This window comes from Etheostoma spectabile, chromosome 1 (genome assembly GCF_008692095.1).
Source record: "Etheostoma spectabile isolate EspeVRDwgs_2016 chromosome 1, UIUC_Espe_1.0, whole genome shotgun sequence".
In the NCBI taxonomy this organism is placed as follows: Eukaryota; Metazoa; Chordata; class Actinopteri; order Perciformes; family Percidae; genus Etheostoma; species Etheostoma spectabile.
Genome location: NC_045733.1, coordinates 21,793,514 through 21,808,250, shown reverse-complemented (window position 1 = coordinate 21,808,250; position 14,737 = coordinate 21,793,514).

Here is a 14,737-nt window from a genome sequence, read left to right as displayed (position 1 = left end):
TCTTGTTCGAGCATAGCTGCTCCACAAAGGATCAAGTCCAAACCCAACTTCCTGACTCAAATTTTGTGGGCGGGGCTAAGGTCTGCTGGCATCCGGGCTACTGTTGACCTGCTACCACCCCTTAAATATACCCTGTCCCTCTGTAGAAAAAAAGACTATATGTATATATACTGTGTAGACATATACAGTGCATTTCCTTCATCTTGAAACATTCGCAAAGCAAATTTTGTAAAGAATTTTAAATCCTGCATTATCTAGCGTGCAGTCTTCTTCTTTTCTGTCTTTGCTGGCACATTGCAGGATGTATTGGCATGTTACCGCCATGTGTTGTTGGAATCATATAACATCATGGAGGGAACCCGTACCATTTGCACATACCCATGCCACATGTGTCCTCATGCAACAGAAAACTGCTCCCTAGTGCTACCAGAGGTCAAACTCCACAGAAACTTTGGGTACAAATTAGAGGGACCTTTAATGCTACTTAATGCTTTAACTTCACTACAAATCAAAGGGAATTGTTGTATTATAATATATGTGTGTGTGTGTTTTACTCTGCTAGTTTTGATATCTTTAGATACTAGCTACTTAACTTTTTTACGTGCAAAACATATGATGAGACTATAAGATATAATGCACTGTAGTAGATTAAACTAACCTAAGTATTCCAACCTGCAGTGGAACTGCAGCGGGAAAAGTGTTCTTGTGTTGCTTTAAGACGATCAGCTCTAAAAAACTCTGAATTTATGACTATGGTCAGAAGATACCGCTTCTGCATAGAAATTATGATTTTTTTAAATCCTCAGTGTCCTCCTTGGCTACTGGCAATTGTGTGGCTGTGCACAATCCCAGAACACTTGTATCATGGGGACGTGCAGACAGTTTTGTTGATAGTACTTAGAATTCCTCATGGGGGCGAAAGAAACTACGCACTATAGCTTTAAGTACATTTAGCTAATAATACTTAAGCACTTTCAGTGAAGTGACATTTTCAGTGCAGGATGTTTACTTGTCATGGAGTATACTGCAGTATTATTACTTCAACCCACAAGAAACTACGTGTCGCCAAATCAACCAGCACTGAAATCATAAAGATAAAAGCAGCCATAGATACAGTGGTTACTTTTAGAATTTAAATACATAGAATAGCTATTGCTGACCATGAATAGAATCAGAAATGGGACTTTGATTTTTCCCTAAGCAACCCTAAGTGATGCAGGAAGAGCATGCATCGTCTCACTTGAATGACTTAACAGCAAAATTGTGCTAAAGCAAACACTAAGTTGTCTAATATTACTGATATAAAAATACAAACACAACCCATTTGTGTCTATCATGACCATACATATGTAAATTTCATGTAAATCTTCTCATTTTGCCTGCCTAATAGTGATTTGTAGTTGCGGAAAGGCTGTGTCTAATCCACTAACACTCAACACCCACACACCCGAAAAGATTCTTAGAAAAGGCAGTGTGACGACTTTCCACAATGACTCAAACCCCCCCCCCCCACACCCTCACCCCCAACCTTGCTTCTAGAACACAGCATTGTCACCAGCAAGTCAGGTAGACAGCGCGAGAGAGCTTTTTTTTTCCATACCAGAAACTCAGATAAGATCAGAGAATGCTTCATTTTTAAAGAGGCTTTAGGGTGCAAAGGTGCCAGCCTTGGTGGATTAATTTTAAAGCTGAGGCAATTTGCACTTGTAATTGGTAATGGAGAAGCTATTTGCTTGCACCTTTAAGGGGCTTGTTTGCACCGCAATTTGATTTACATAATTTTATCAGGGAAACAGGCAAAACAAAATGCTGAAATTGATGTGCCAACACATGCAAAAAGTCTCCCTACATATCTCTGCTTATAGCACAGCAAGTGATCAATGCTGTTTGGTTACTGTGTAGTGACACTTTGGCCAGCAGCACCTTTGTGTACTCATGTATTCATGTTTGGACACTTACTGGTCTCGTTCACATCCATCCAGAAAGACAGAGAAATAAAAAAAAGAGCAACTTCCCCCCGAGCATCGATGCTTCTGTCATTGAGAGCTAGTCAAGTGTCTGTCAGCAAACCTTCCAATGATCACAGCATCCCTGGGGGATATACAGCAGCACAGCAGGTGACAGTCATTTAGAAATGTTGGCTTGGCTCTGGATCCCTACATCAAAGACCGAGAAATGGGACTAATCTCTATTCAGGTCCTGCCGTGGTGTTCTTGTAAGGGCCCCGGAACATCCAAATTCATACTTTAAACACATTGAGATACTTAAGAAAAAAATATATATGTGAGATTGTCTACTTTTTCTTTGTTCGTCATGTAAAAATATCTGACTGTGTCGAGGTATTTTTGACCATTGTGATCAATTCTCTAATGGTCACAAATGGTTAAACGTTGCACCAAATCTATTCTAACCCAACCCAAATATTTCTGCCACACATGGGTACGAATTAGAGGGACTAATGCTACTTAATGCTTCTACTCCACTACAATTCATAAAGAAATATTGTATTGTAAGATATGTAGACATGGCTATCCTATACTTCAATCATAAGCCCATATACACGCTCCTAATCAAAACATAGTTATGACAAAAAAAACCTGACACACCATTTCTGTGTGACATATCCTGCTGACCTGCTATCACCCTTCAAATATGCTCTTTCTTTTTGGAAAAAAGACTATAATGGGTCTGTGAGGGTCTCAGAGGGTTATAAAAATAAAAAATAAATGTCCATACTCTGATTGGACTTGTAGGGGTGTACTCTTTTAATTCTGGGAGCTTCTTCCACCAAGTCCTCCAAACTACACAAGGTTATGGGATGTTTGTTCCCTAGCTTGTAACATGACCCTGGGGAGTGTTTCATGAAATGGCGCCCCTAACTATGGCGGAAATACATCCTCATATCTCGCAGTTTTGAATGTAAAGATCGCAATTTTAATTATCTTTGTAAAATGGTTGCAGTTTGGTTATGTTTAGGAACCAACACTACTTTGTTACTTTTACTGTCAAACATTTGACAACATGGCTGTTCAATAACAGACATTTCCACTGTGAATGAAGATAGTTATTACAAAATAAATATATGTAGGCCTACTTGCATTCGGATGGGGTGGAATTCTCTTAGACGGCATAGAGAAACTAGAGTGTAAATGTCTCTTCAGAGAAGCTGTTGGCAACTGTACATACACTGTATATACACCTAGAGGAAGCCATGGAAGGAACACTCTGATGCTACTTAACTTTCTAACCTTAGCATAGACTGAAATAGCATAAAACACGGTATAGCAATTATGGCAGGAATTACCAAGGGAGGGTTGACAATGTCTCTAAAGCCAGAAGTCTAAGACCCTGCACATCTGCTTTGAAAGACAAAAGAAAACAAAAAAAACTTTTCTTTCCAGTCCATATGGCCAATTAGAAAAGAAATCCTTAGTGACTTTCACCTTAATTATTTCTCTACCTCTTGCAATGAATGGAATCATTTTACCGTAAAGGACTTCTAATCAAGGAAATAAAGTGTCATATTATAGCTAATAATGGATAGAGACGCTGCAGTCTCTGGTGAAGAAAACTTTTTTTCCAAGTGCAGAAGTGCTTAAGTGCCCTTTGCTATTGGTAAGTGTAAAAAAAGACATAAAAAGAAATCCACTTGTTGTGCTGTAGGAATGCATTATGGAAAAAATAAACTCACTGTTAAATGCAATCCCTTTGGGTGGTTTACAAAGCAGCCTCTTAATGTGAATAAATGATGTTGGTTCCCAGGATTGAAATGTGGAGAAGAGAAAGGCCTGCAGCAAGCATTTATTTAGTTATCCCTCTCTATAATACGTCGGTGACTTCTGTCGCTCCTCAAGGACTGTGGCATATCAAAAACATGTACAAAATACACACTGGGATACGTAGTCACACAGGTGTATGAAACCGTAAGACTGGTTTCTTATCCACGCTAGTTCCTCTAATGCCTTCCATTTTCCTATGTCTTGTTTAGCTTATCAGCTTTTATTTTGTGTGAAAAGCAAAAGGACCAAGACAGCTCAGTTTTATAACTGTGCAAACTAAATGTCAACTATGTTGAAGAATTACAGAGTGAGAACCAAAAAGACTTTTACATTTATTGCTTTCCAAATCCCTCGTGCACTGTCCATGAGGGAAATCTCAGCAATGTCTGCCTTCCTTTAACCCCTGTCATTTAATACATAAAGAAAAAAGAAAGCTTTCTTTTTTTTCTTTTTTTTTGGACAGCGATGACGATTTAGTCTTTAATTAAATGTCATTTTTTTCCACTGCCAGCTTTTTCATGTCTCTCTTTTTGTTTATCCTTTCCAGTGTCTTCATACGACTGCCATTTGAGTCTGTTTTTAATTCTTTCACTAGGTAGCTGCTAGTGTCTTGAATGCGAGCTGCTTGTCTGAATGAGCCTTGTCATTTAGGGGATAAAGAGCAAGAGGAGAGACGTTTAACCTTGGGCTCCTCGCGTCTCTTTGCAATCTAACCTCACGCGCTGAAGGTCTCAACTTGCTAAGTCTGAAACGTGACGCTCGCTGCATAGCAATGGCTCCGTCTTCAGATGCTTTTGGCCCATGCAATCCCTCTCAGTCATTCTTCATTACACAAGAGATGGAGAGGCTCATCCTATCCCATATTGCACTGGCTCCTTTACCAACCACCAGTATTTAGATGGTCTGATTTCTGGTCTCTTACTCTCTGGCTTTCATCATGAAAAGGGGTTTGAGCTTGGAACGCACATCTAGGCTCTTTTATTTTCTTTCTGTCGTAGTCAGCGATTGTAAAGAGAAGGGAGGAAGAGAAAATAGAGCATTGTTATTCTGCAGAGGTGTGTGTGTGTTTGCATGGGGTCAAATCAGGGCAACGTGCCTATTTAAAGGATATGGTTATTCTATGTTTTTCTCACTGACAAAACATCGCAGGAAGAGAACAAAGCCTACACTGGGTTAGTTCATCATTCAAATATTTTCTGACTTCCCAACCTTGTCTGTGACTCTCAGCCTCAAGAAAATTTGATCCTACTGAAGACGTAAGCCTTTCAAAACAGGTCCAGATATACTGTATCATTTTGTATTAAAAATAAGGAAGGAAATAGTTTTTGGGGACTAGTTCCAGCCATGGTTTTATAAACATTTAGTGCTTTTTTGAGTGTTTACATGGGTGTCGGACTCAAGGTGGAAAGGGGACTGAGTACCCAGGGCCTTCATGTGACAAGGGCCCGAAAAGATGCTAGAATGAATAGCTGTGGATGCGGGGAGGGGCCCATAGAGGATGACAGTATGATGGTAGGGTGACTGCAAGTGTATTTAAAGCAATAGTGTGTAGTTTCTGTTGCCTCCATGAGGAATTATAAGTACAGACAACAAATCTTTTGATGCTTCGACATGATACAAGTCTTCCGTGATCGGGCACACGCCCCAACCCCTCCTCCACACAGTGGCTAGTAGCCAAGGAGGACACAGAGGATTAAAATAAAACATGATAAACTCTTCAGAATAGGTCAATATCTTCACTGTAGCGTCTATGGTGGCCATCAGGGGCAAAGCTTGCTAAATGCTGTTCATACGTTTTGTCAAATTAATGAAGTTGTTTTCTTAATTTGCTTGTGTTTTGTCCATTTGCGTGTGTTTTTCTTGAATTGCAGGGCGTTCGCCCCTGTCGGCCACCGTACGCGTCTACTGATGGTCTTAATTAGCTTTGTAGCAACTCATTTGGCAATGGCTTGAATGTAATGGACGTTCATTAATGTCAAAAAGTTATGCACTGAAGCTTTAACAATAAAAGAGGAAAAGCTACAGTATCTCACCATCCTTATCCTGTACATGGTATGTTGTACAACATTAACATACATTTTACAGAGCTGACTGTGTTACTCTTTGTCCAAAAATGTAAAATGCATCAACACTTTAATACTTTTCTTGAACAACTCTCTTTCTTTTTTTGAGTTGACACTGTCCATGCTTATATGAAAAACAGATTCATCGTAATACTGTTTCAAACATATTATTATTTCACATCCATGTCTATTAATCTGACAACTGCCTGTACAGAACGTAGGTGTTATACAACTTCAATTCCATGTGAAAAGCAGAGGTGGGCGTTTTGCTTTGATTTCAGACAGCTGTCGTGGCACGCCTGTGTGAGCTTGTTTTTCAAACCTAATTTGTCACCTGAGGTGGAATTAGATGAATTCAAGTGTAATCAGTGATTCAATTTACCGACATAATCTTCTACAAACGTTTCAACAAAATGTGAAAATAAAATGTTAGTGACAACTCCTCAAAAATTTATGCAACAGATCAAATATTAGGGCGTTAAAACTAGTTGAAAGGTGCCGCAACATCCCTGAAGTCACGACGCAATATTCATATCTTACAGCTATAAACGGATCTGTAAAGTGTCTGTTATTATTCGATAAGTCCTGCCATGAAGAGGTTTAGGTGTGCTGTCTGATACTGACGCTGGATTAGAGTTGAACTGGCTCTGGAGTCACTACACTACAGCCTGCAACGATTTCAACAGAAACCCCAAAACACCTTTAGACTTCTGAGCTGTTCTCTCAAAATGAGCCGCATTGATGCTCCTCCATCCGTTTGTGTTTCCAAAGTGTGACAGCTGGATTGCAGTTGTTTCTGCACACTCAGTCACATGATCAGCTTTCTATTCCAGTGCTAGTAGTCAGTGCCGCCTGCCTGGCATGACAAATAACCCTTAAGCGTTTTCCACCTACTACCTTCATCCAAGAATCTTCTGCAGTCCTTTTACTTGCATTTGATAAGACAGTTAGTGGTGAATATTCCTCCTGACGACTAAGTCCATCGACCCTCCGCTGCTGGTTTTGGGATCAGATACAAAGAGGGCCAGTTGGAGTTCAGTGGCAGACGGTTTTAAAAGAGAGCTGGGTGGTAAGCTTTGACTGACAGTCCCCTCGGTTCTCCCCTACCCTCGTTCACAGTCTCAGTGATGGCTTAATGGTGTCAACAGGAGAGATAGGGTCCTGACTCCTTTATCTGGACAAAATCTTAGACCCATCACCCTCTCTGTTTGCAGTAATTGCAGGAGCAGTGTGGACTCTGCAGGGGGAAAAAAAGGCAAAGTAAAAGCCAAATCAAAAGGCTCAGCTTCAATCCACTTGACCGAGCCGGCCAACGGAAATAAATGACTTTCCTTTGACCGGCTGTACATCCATCTCTCCAGTGTCACCGCTGTCAAGGACACTGGGGCCTATCTCTGCTGCACTCCTGCTCTGATAAAATGAAGACAGGCTGGCGGTTAAACTGTCGCTCCTTTTTGTCTGTTGGCTCCCTTATCAACGAGAAGCTTTCCATCTGTGGCCAGCATCGCCATTCATTAGGGCTGGGACCAAATGCCTTTGTCCCTATTCATTTCTTTCCCTATACATGGGTGCTGATTGGATTTGAATCGCGATTCTAGAAGTATTGCGATTCAATAGAATCGAGTATGGCGGTTTTCTTTTCCTTCTTTAACTTGGAGAAAAGTTGAGAGTCAGTATATATCACGAGACAATTCTAAAAATTGATTGTTTTCTAAGAAGAATACACATCAGATGTTAGTCAGTCAGTCAGTCTGACATTTTGTTAATTTGTAAAAAACACAACATGGGTTTTCTGCATTTTCTGCCTTTGCTCTGTTTAGCTGGAATTAGATATGACGTAGACGTCGTCTTTACCGCACTCAACGGAAAATATTTAGGTGAATCATTGGTTAAAAAAAAGAAAATCAATTCTGGGGAAAAGAATCGATTTCTAAAAGTTGTCACACAAAAAAAGGATCACGATTCATACGTGGATCAATTTTTTTCCCCAGCCCTTTCATGCATCCACATCACCTCCAGTCGGGGAATGATGCGTTAGAAAATGTGTCACGTGTGAACCATGTGGGGAGCTTTAGGGTGTAGAAAAATGGGATTCTCCTCCACAGTTACATTCTGTGACTACACATCTGGCAATTTGGAGTCAGAGGGTCTTTCAGTGTCTACATGTGTGTGTCTACAGTACAGGCTGTGTGAATTCACTCCGCGCCCCACCTGAGAAAAAGAGGGGAGGAGGTATTATTGGCACGGGCAGACGTGGCAAGTGGCAAAGCAGATGGCTCTCTGCTTACCATCATTTCCTCTCCCATAATGCTTCAGGAGCGTAGCGCACGGAGCACATACTACACTCTGTCTCCCCATGGGAAGAAGTAGCTACAGGGTAGTCATTTTTAAGGAGCGAACAAGCCTGAGCACTGCACAGGAGTCCTAATTGTTTACCAGATACCCTGTTTCCTCTCTTCTTTTCCTTTGGAGCGTTAAACAACACCAGCAGGAGCAAATACAAAAAAAAGCACGTGAAGAGTTGATGCTGATGATAATACCTTTGCTTCCTGTTTAGCCACCTGCCTCGTTAGCCACCTCGCAGCCGGTGCCAATGAACTGGACGATAATTCCAATTGGAGCTTTTCATGATGTTCCCCTTCTTCCTGGCTCGCACGGTTCTCTGTTCTTTTCATTGGCTGCCCAGGCGCCAGATGGAGCCCGTCGTCCCCGCTCCACCCCGGGGCTCTTTCTCTCCTTTTGATTTAGGTAGAGCAAGACCTGTTTACACACAGTGACTCACAGTTGCTTCTTTCTTTTCCGTCATTCAGACAGATATTGAAGTGCATTTTTTTCTTTTTCCCTTAAATTCTGGTAAAGTTTGACTGGGTAAACTCAGTCTGATCTGCCTGGGATTTGATTTCACCTAGCAGCTCAAGCTAAAAACCTGTTCATTTAGCTATCCTGCTTCCGAGGTAAATTTTCAAGGACCAATCATAAACTGGCTTATCCACCTAGCGCGCTATTGGCGGGTTTAACACGATAAAGAAGCGACCAAAAAGCTTCTTGGTTGGTTTTCCATTCAACATGGCGGCCACCGAAGCGCAGCAACCCGCTGATGCCGCTGTCGCTGGAACGTCACCCAGGTTGTTGCTCTGATTGGTTGAAGGACTTTCCAACTGCGTACAGAGTCATTTGAACTATGCCCGTTTGTCACACCTCACGTGCAGTAGAAAATACAGAGCAGACTCCCCAGACTAAAAGATTAAGCTTGGGTTGGTACTGACTTGGTCAAGTTAGAATTAATGAATGAAAAGACACATTTTGATTTTTTTCACCACGGTGATGTCTTCACACTGTGTGCATGCTGAGTACGTTCCCTCTTTTCTCATTTATCTCTTTGTCTATAGTATAATCCTTTTTATTTTATGTTAATTGTACATGCATCATTTATGTTCATGAACTGACACGACCGACTGATGTGAATTGAATACTGAAGTTTTTCTTTTGATTTTAGAGTTTTCTTCTTTGCTCTTCATTCTGCTTCAGAAACGTCTACCCAAGGTCACCTGAGGCTCGTTGACGGAAAAGCACACAAACAAAAACAATGCTTATTGTTCATTTACTTTGACAGAAGAAGAAGCGTGCGCATTTTCTTTGTGCAACATGTCTGGTCCTCACAGCAACAGCAACAGCACAAATAGCAGATGGTGGTCATCTGGTTTGAATACTGACACTCATCTGCTGCCCTACTTCGGCTGGATCCACAGCGTGTAGGGGAATCTACAAGGTTTTGCGATGGAGAAATGCATCCTTGCATTAAATATTAAGAAGTCCGGAAAAAGCGAAAAAGAATTCAATTTTATGTCCATCTTCACAAAATGCCTGAACATTTGAAAGACATGAGCGTGCAGACGAGACAGCTGCAGGTATTCTGCAGAGACTCACAAACATGAAAAGATGCTTGCACTGTGAAGTCTTTGCAGGTGCTCATCTGGCAGTCTGGCACTCTCTTGAATCCCCTGTGGTTGGCAGAGAAGAAAGTGGACAGCGCAGGTGGGGTGTGCACATTTATCTGACTTTTGGCCACTAGGTGATAACTGAACACAGCATCGTCATGTAAAATGCTGGGAATTATCATCACATGACTAGAGCTGCATAGATGAATTTGAGTTGTTTTTTTTAAAAAAGGAAAAGATTCTTTGATGTCAGCTTCTTATATGCAGTGGTGGGAGAAGTATTCAGATCCTTAACTTAAGTAAAAGTACTAATACCATACTGAAAAAATACTCTGTTACAAGTGACAATTCTGAATTGAAATGTTAATTAAAGTGCTCATATTGTGTTATTTATATTTATTGTGCATGCTATGGGTTTGCAAAGTGAAAAAGCCCAGGGTCCCCCCCAAATGTAAAGTCCCCCCCATCGCCAACAGAAACTGCTCCATCAGCTCTACTGTAGTCCTGTCTGTTACTTTGTAATGCCATACATGCTATAATGCTCGCCTAGCTGCTAGCGTGGCATACATCCTACTCTGCTCCTGACTGGCTAGTAGTCCTTACTTAAATGTGTACTTAGGTATAGTACTTAATTAAATGCACTTAGTTAGATTCCACCACTGCTTAAATGTGATTTTCTTTTACTCCTCTGTGACTATAAACTGAATATTTTTGAGTTGTGGACAAAACTAGACATTTGAGGATGTTATTTCGGGCTTTGGGAAACACTGATCGACATTTTTCAACAATTTTTGAAATGTTATAAACCCAACAACTAATGGATTAATCAAGAAACAAAAGTGTGAAAATAGTTGTTAGTTGCAGCCCTGAACATGACAAAAACTCAACTGAATGGATCTAAGCACGCGCCTTCTGAGAAAGATAGACCTGGAGAAGATTTTCCACCCTGACATCACTATACTTAAGTCTGCCATCATTCAGTGTCATAGTGTAGGTAAAAGCCAAAGTAGTGCAGAGGACAACAACCTGCCATCCATCACTATTTTACCAACACTTGTACGATTACACAAGCTGTCACTGAGTAGCATAAATCGAGCCCTAAACCCTCGAGGTTATGGAATAAATCATCAGACATTAGCAAGGCCTCTCCATTTGTCAGATAACGAAGACAGGTTTATAATCATCTCACATTCAACCCAATATATAAACCCCATGGTAAATAAACCATCATTTTTCATGCACTCACTAACTTGCCTCGTGACGCGCCTGAGCTGTAAATAATTGTTCCTTGTGTGCACGTCGATATATTGCTCCACAGACAGGTCAAAAGGCATTATCCGTACCTTCTACCGCAGCCTAGAAGAGTTGCTGCTGCAGGTGGTTGTGTGTGTGTGTGTGTGTGGGTGTGCGCGCTGCATCTGTGTACGTGCATGCCTACTTGTGTCAGTGTGTGAAATAGAAACAGCTTGGACTGGCACAGCACCACGGCGATGTAATTGGCTTTCAGAGAGAGGTAAACAGGACTGCAGCCACGTGGAGGGCAGCTGAAGATTGACCCTCAGAAAAGCGAAAGGAAAGGAAGGAAGGAATGAACGGGTGGCTGCCTTGGGCACCTCACCACGCTAGCTGTCATCTCACTGCAGCTTTGACTCCGGAGCTGTTATTTTTACATCGTTTTTTTTCCTGTGGGGGTGGGGGTGCAAGGAGGGGTACCGATAATCAGATCCAACGTTGAATATCCCCATAACTCACACAGAGCACTTTGTAGGGAGGACACCTTCCTCCAGGAGGGGGTGGGGGTTGGGGGGGTCACCCATGTTTCTTCCTCTGATAAGGCTGGGCAGTGTCTCTTGTCTGTGGCGGTGCACTCTATGGCGCTGGAAGTGTGATTACTACACATCTGCAGAGGTGACAGCAAGACACCAGCTGAAAGCTTCTAAAAGGTGTCACAGGCAGGGTGACGCTGTTGTGGGAGGTTTCACAGAGTTTATTTTTTTTACCTTCCTAACCAAGGGGAGAGACCTCCCTCTCTTTGGCCGCTGGCATGCCGATGATGTCACACATGCTATTTGTTCAACTAATTGCTCAATGAATTTTTATAATGTGGCTGTGCTTTACGTGAAACTGTGTCATAAATCGGAATTCTTGGCTTTGCAAACTCTGGAATGTTTAGATATGATATGGAGCTGGATTATGCTGCCCACCCCCCCCTGCTCACACACACACACACACACACCCACACACACACACACACACACACACACACAAACACACATACACACAGTCCCAACTCCAGCACCATCTGCTTGAATGTACAGTATTAATGGTAGCCAGTAATGGCCCTATGCTTGGTTTACAGTGGAAGTTTATGATGGATGTTAGGGAGTTTAATTGGGAATAACGAGCATGTTATTGGGACATCATTGCCTTACCATGTGGATGAAATGAGCACATACTACAACCTAATGCAGTGGGGGCTCACACTGAAGACTAAGAGATAGGATGGACTGGTGATATTGACAAAATGTTATGGATAAAACACTGCCAACTCTATCAGTCCTTTCCATGCCTGCCTTGGGCATGCTCTTTGTATTCTCAGTGATAATACAAAGAGCAGTGAAGTGAAGTACGCCTGATTAGCTCCAGCTAAGATGGCCGGCCCTGTACGCCGATGACTTTCTTCTACTCAATCTTAATTAGCAAGTGGAGATGCTTCCGCAGGTTTGATGAGGTCAAAGCCATTCATTTTCCAGCTCAGCGGGGACCTTTCTTGCGTCTCCCTTTTGTATTGACACTCGGGGATAATCATACCGGTGACCTCTCGCTCGCTCGACTACATCTCTGCCTCTTGCCGAGCAACACAGCGGCTGGTCTCGCCTGAACTGCGAGGGAATCAACGCCCTTCAATACCTCTACTGAAACAGAAAAGAAGACAGAGAGAGAGAATCAATCCAATCTTGGACTAAAAGAAAAGGGAGAGTGAGGGTGTTGGCTAACACTACAGGTGACAGATAAAGGTGTTGGGTACAACTACACTGCTTTTGTCGCAAGCACACAAAGATTTCCAGGACGACAAATGACAGCCAGGGCACGCAAAGCACAGGCAGAGAACATAATGGTACAGCACAAACTCACACTTCACACTCTGCTGCAAATGTTTGATTTTTCACAAATGGAGCCCGATGGTGTCAGGAAGACGGTTTCAGTTTTAAGTAAAGAAAATTGAATTGAATTGTTTGTTTAAAAGGTATACTAAGCACCATTTCCCTAAAATCATTGAATGGATAGAATGGTAATCCTTCTCAATCATTATTTATGACCCACTAGAAGTGTGCGGCAATGTCTCTATCTGCAGAAACCCTGCCCTCTGTCTGTATTTTCCTTTTTCTTATTAATTTGCTGTGACATTCGCGGGACGTTCATGGGAGTCAACGTTTGTCTTTGAGCCCTCCGTTGGTGTGTAACCCCCAGCCAATAACAGAGCGCTGTGTGTTTGTGCTCCGTCTGTTTGACCGACACAGACCCACATGCAGCGACAAGATAAAGCTCTGCATGTACACAAAGTGGGGCAATACGACATCTTCCTACAGGGTTGTGCGGAGGGGTGGGTGTGTTAATTTGTGATTTTGAATTTAACCGCAGTGAAACAATCAAAAATAATGTTTAATTTCTCTGATTCCCTGCTTTAGCCAGCCAAACTTTGCCCTGTCCACAACATTTGAGATGGAAATTGGGTCTGGACTTGATCCGTTGTGGAGCAGCTATGCTCAAACCAGAGCTATTTGGCCCAATCAGATTGTCAGGGCGGGCTTATACGATGATGGACAGATGATCAACAGTAACGTAATCCAGAGCGCTTTGGGTTGAATTTGTTTACAACAAAGATGGCTGCCGCTGGAGAACTGAGAGGTGTAGATTCCTCCATGTTAGAGAAGATGCCGACAGCGCATTCATTTTAAAAGGGGAAAAGAGAACCGCGACCAAGGCATTTGTCAATCAGAAAGATGTTTTTGCCGTCCTTCCTACGAGATTCCGCAAAAGTTCAACGTACGTCACATACTTCAATGCTCTGATTGCTAGTAGGTCTGTCTGTTGCTCTGATTGGTTGTAGGTCTTTCCATTTGAGTGCAGAGGTATTTTCTTTCCTGGTACGGTCGAAAAACGTCCCATAATCCCAGCCCAATGAAGAAGTGAAATGTAAATGTGCTGTATTTTATATAGCACTTTTCTAGTCTTAACAACAACTTAACGTGCTTTTACATCATACAGGAACCACTCCCACACTGTGGCCAAGGCTGCCACCTGCTCATCAAATAAACACTCACACACATTCAAACTCCGATGGCAAAGCATCAGGGGGGCAACTTATGGTTCAGTGTCTTGTCCAAGGACACTTTGACATGGGACTGCAGGGCCAGGGATTGAACGAGCAACCTTCTAACTGGCAGGAAACCAGCTCCACTACTGAGCCACAGCCGCCCCTCATATTCTGCGTGGAGTATGAGTACGTCAGGCTAGTTGCAGCGAGCTTGGAACACAGCTACATTTTTAAAAGGAGGTCTAATAGCAACAACCATGACCACCCACACTGTTAGATAGCGGGCGCTTTTGCAATAGAAGTCACAACTTTATATTCCATCATTGGAAAACTGTTTTCTCACAACAGCAAGTACAGCAGGTCAAAGGTAAACCACATTTACCTGACATGATGCAGTCAAGTCAAGTGTTTTACAGGTTTGTAGTCAAGATCAAAATGAAGGCAGGGGTTGAAGATGGGTGTGGTCTGAGGAATGGTGCTCGAAATATGAGGGTAGGAAGTAGGGAAGGAGTCGTTGCCCCCCACAATTTCACACCTCTGGCCTGATTTGGTGTCGCGGCTGATGTGATCCTATCACAAGATGTCTCTAGTTTTAGTTTTCCCGTCTTTTGTCCCTCCAAGAAATTAAAGACTTTTATT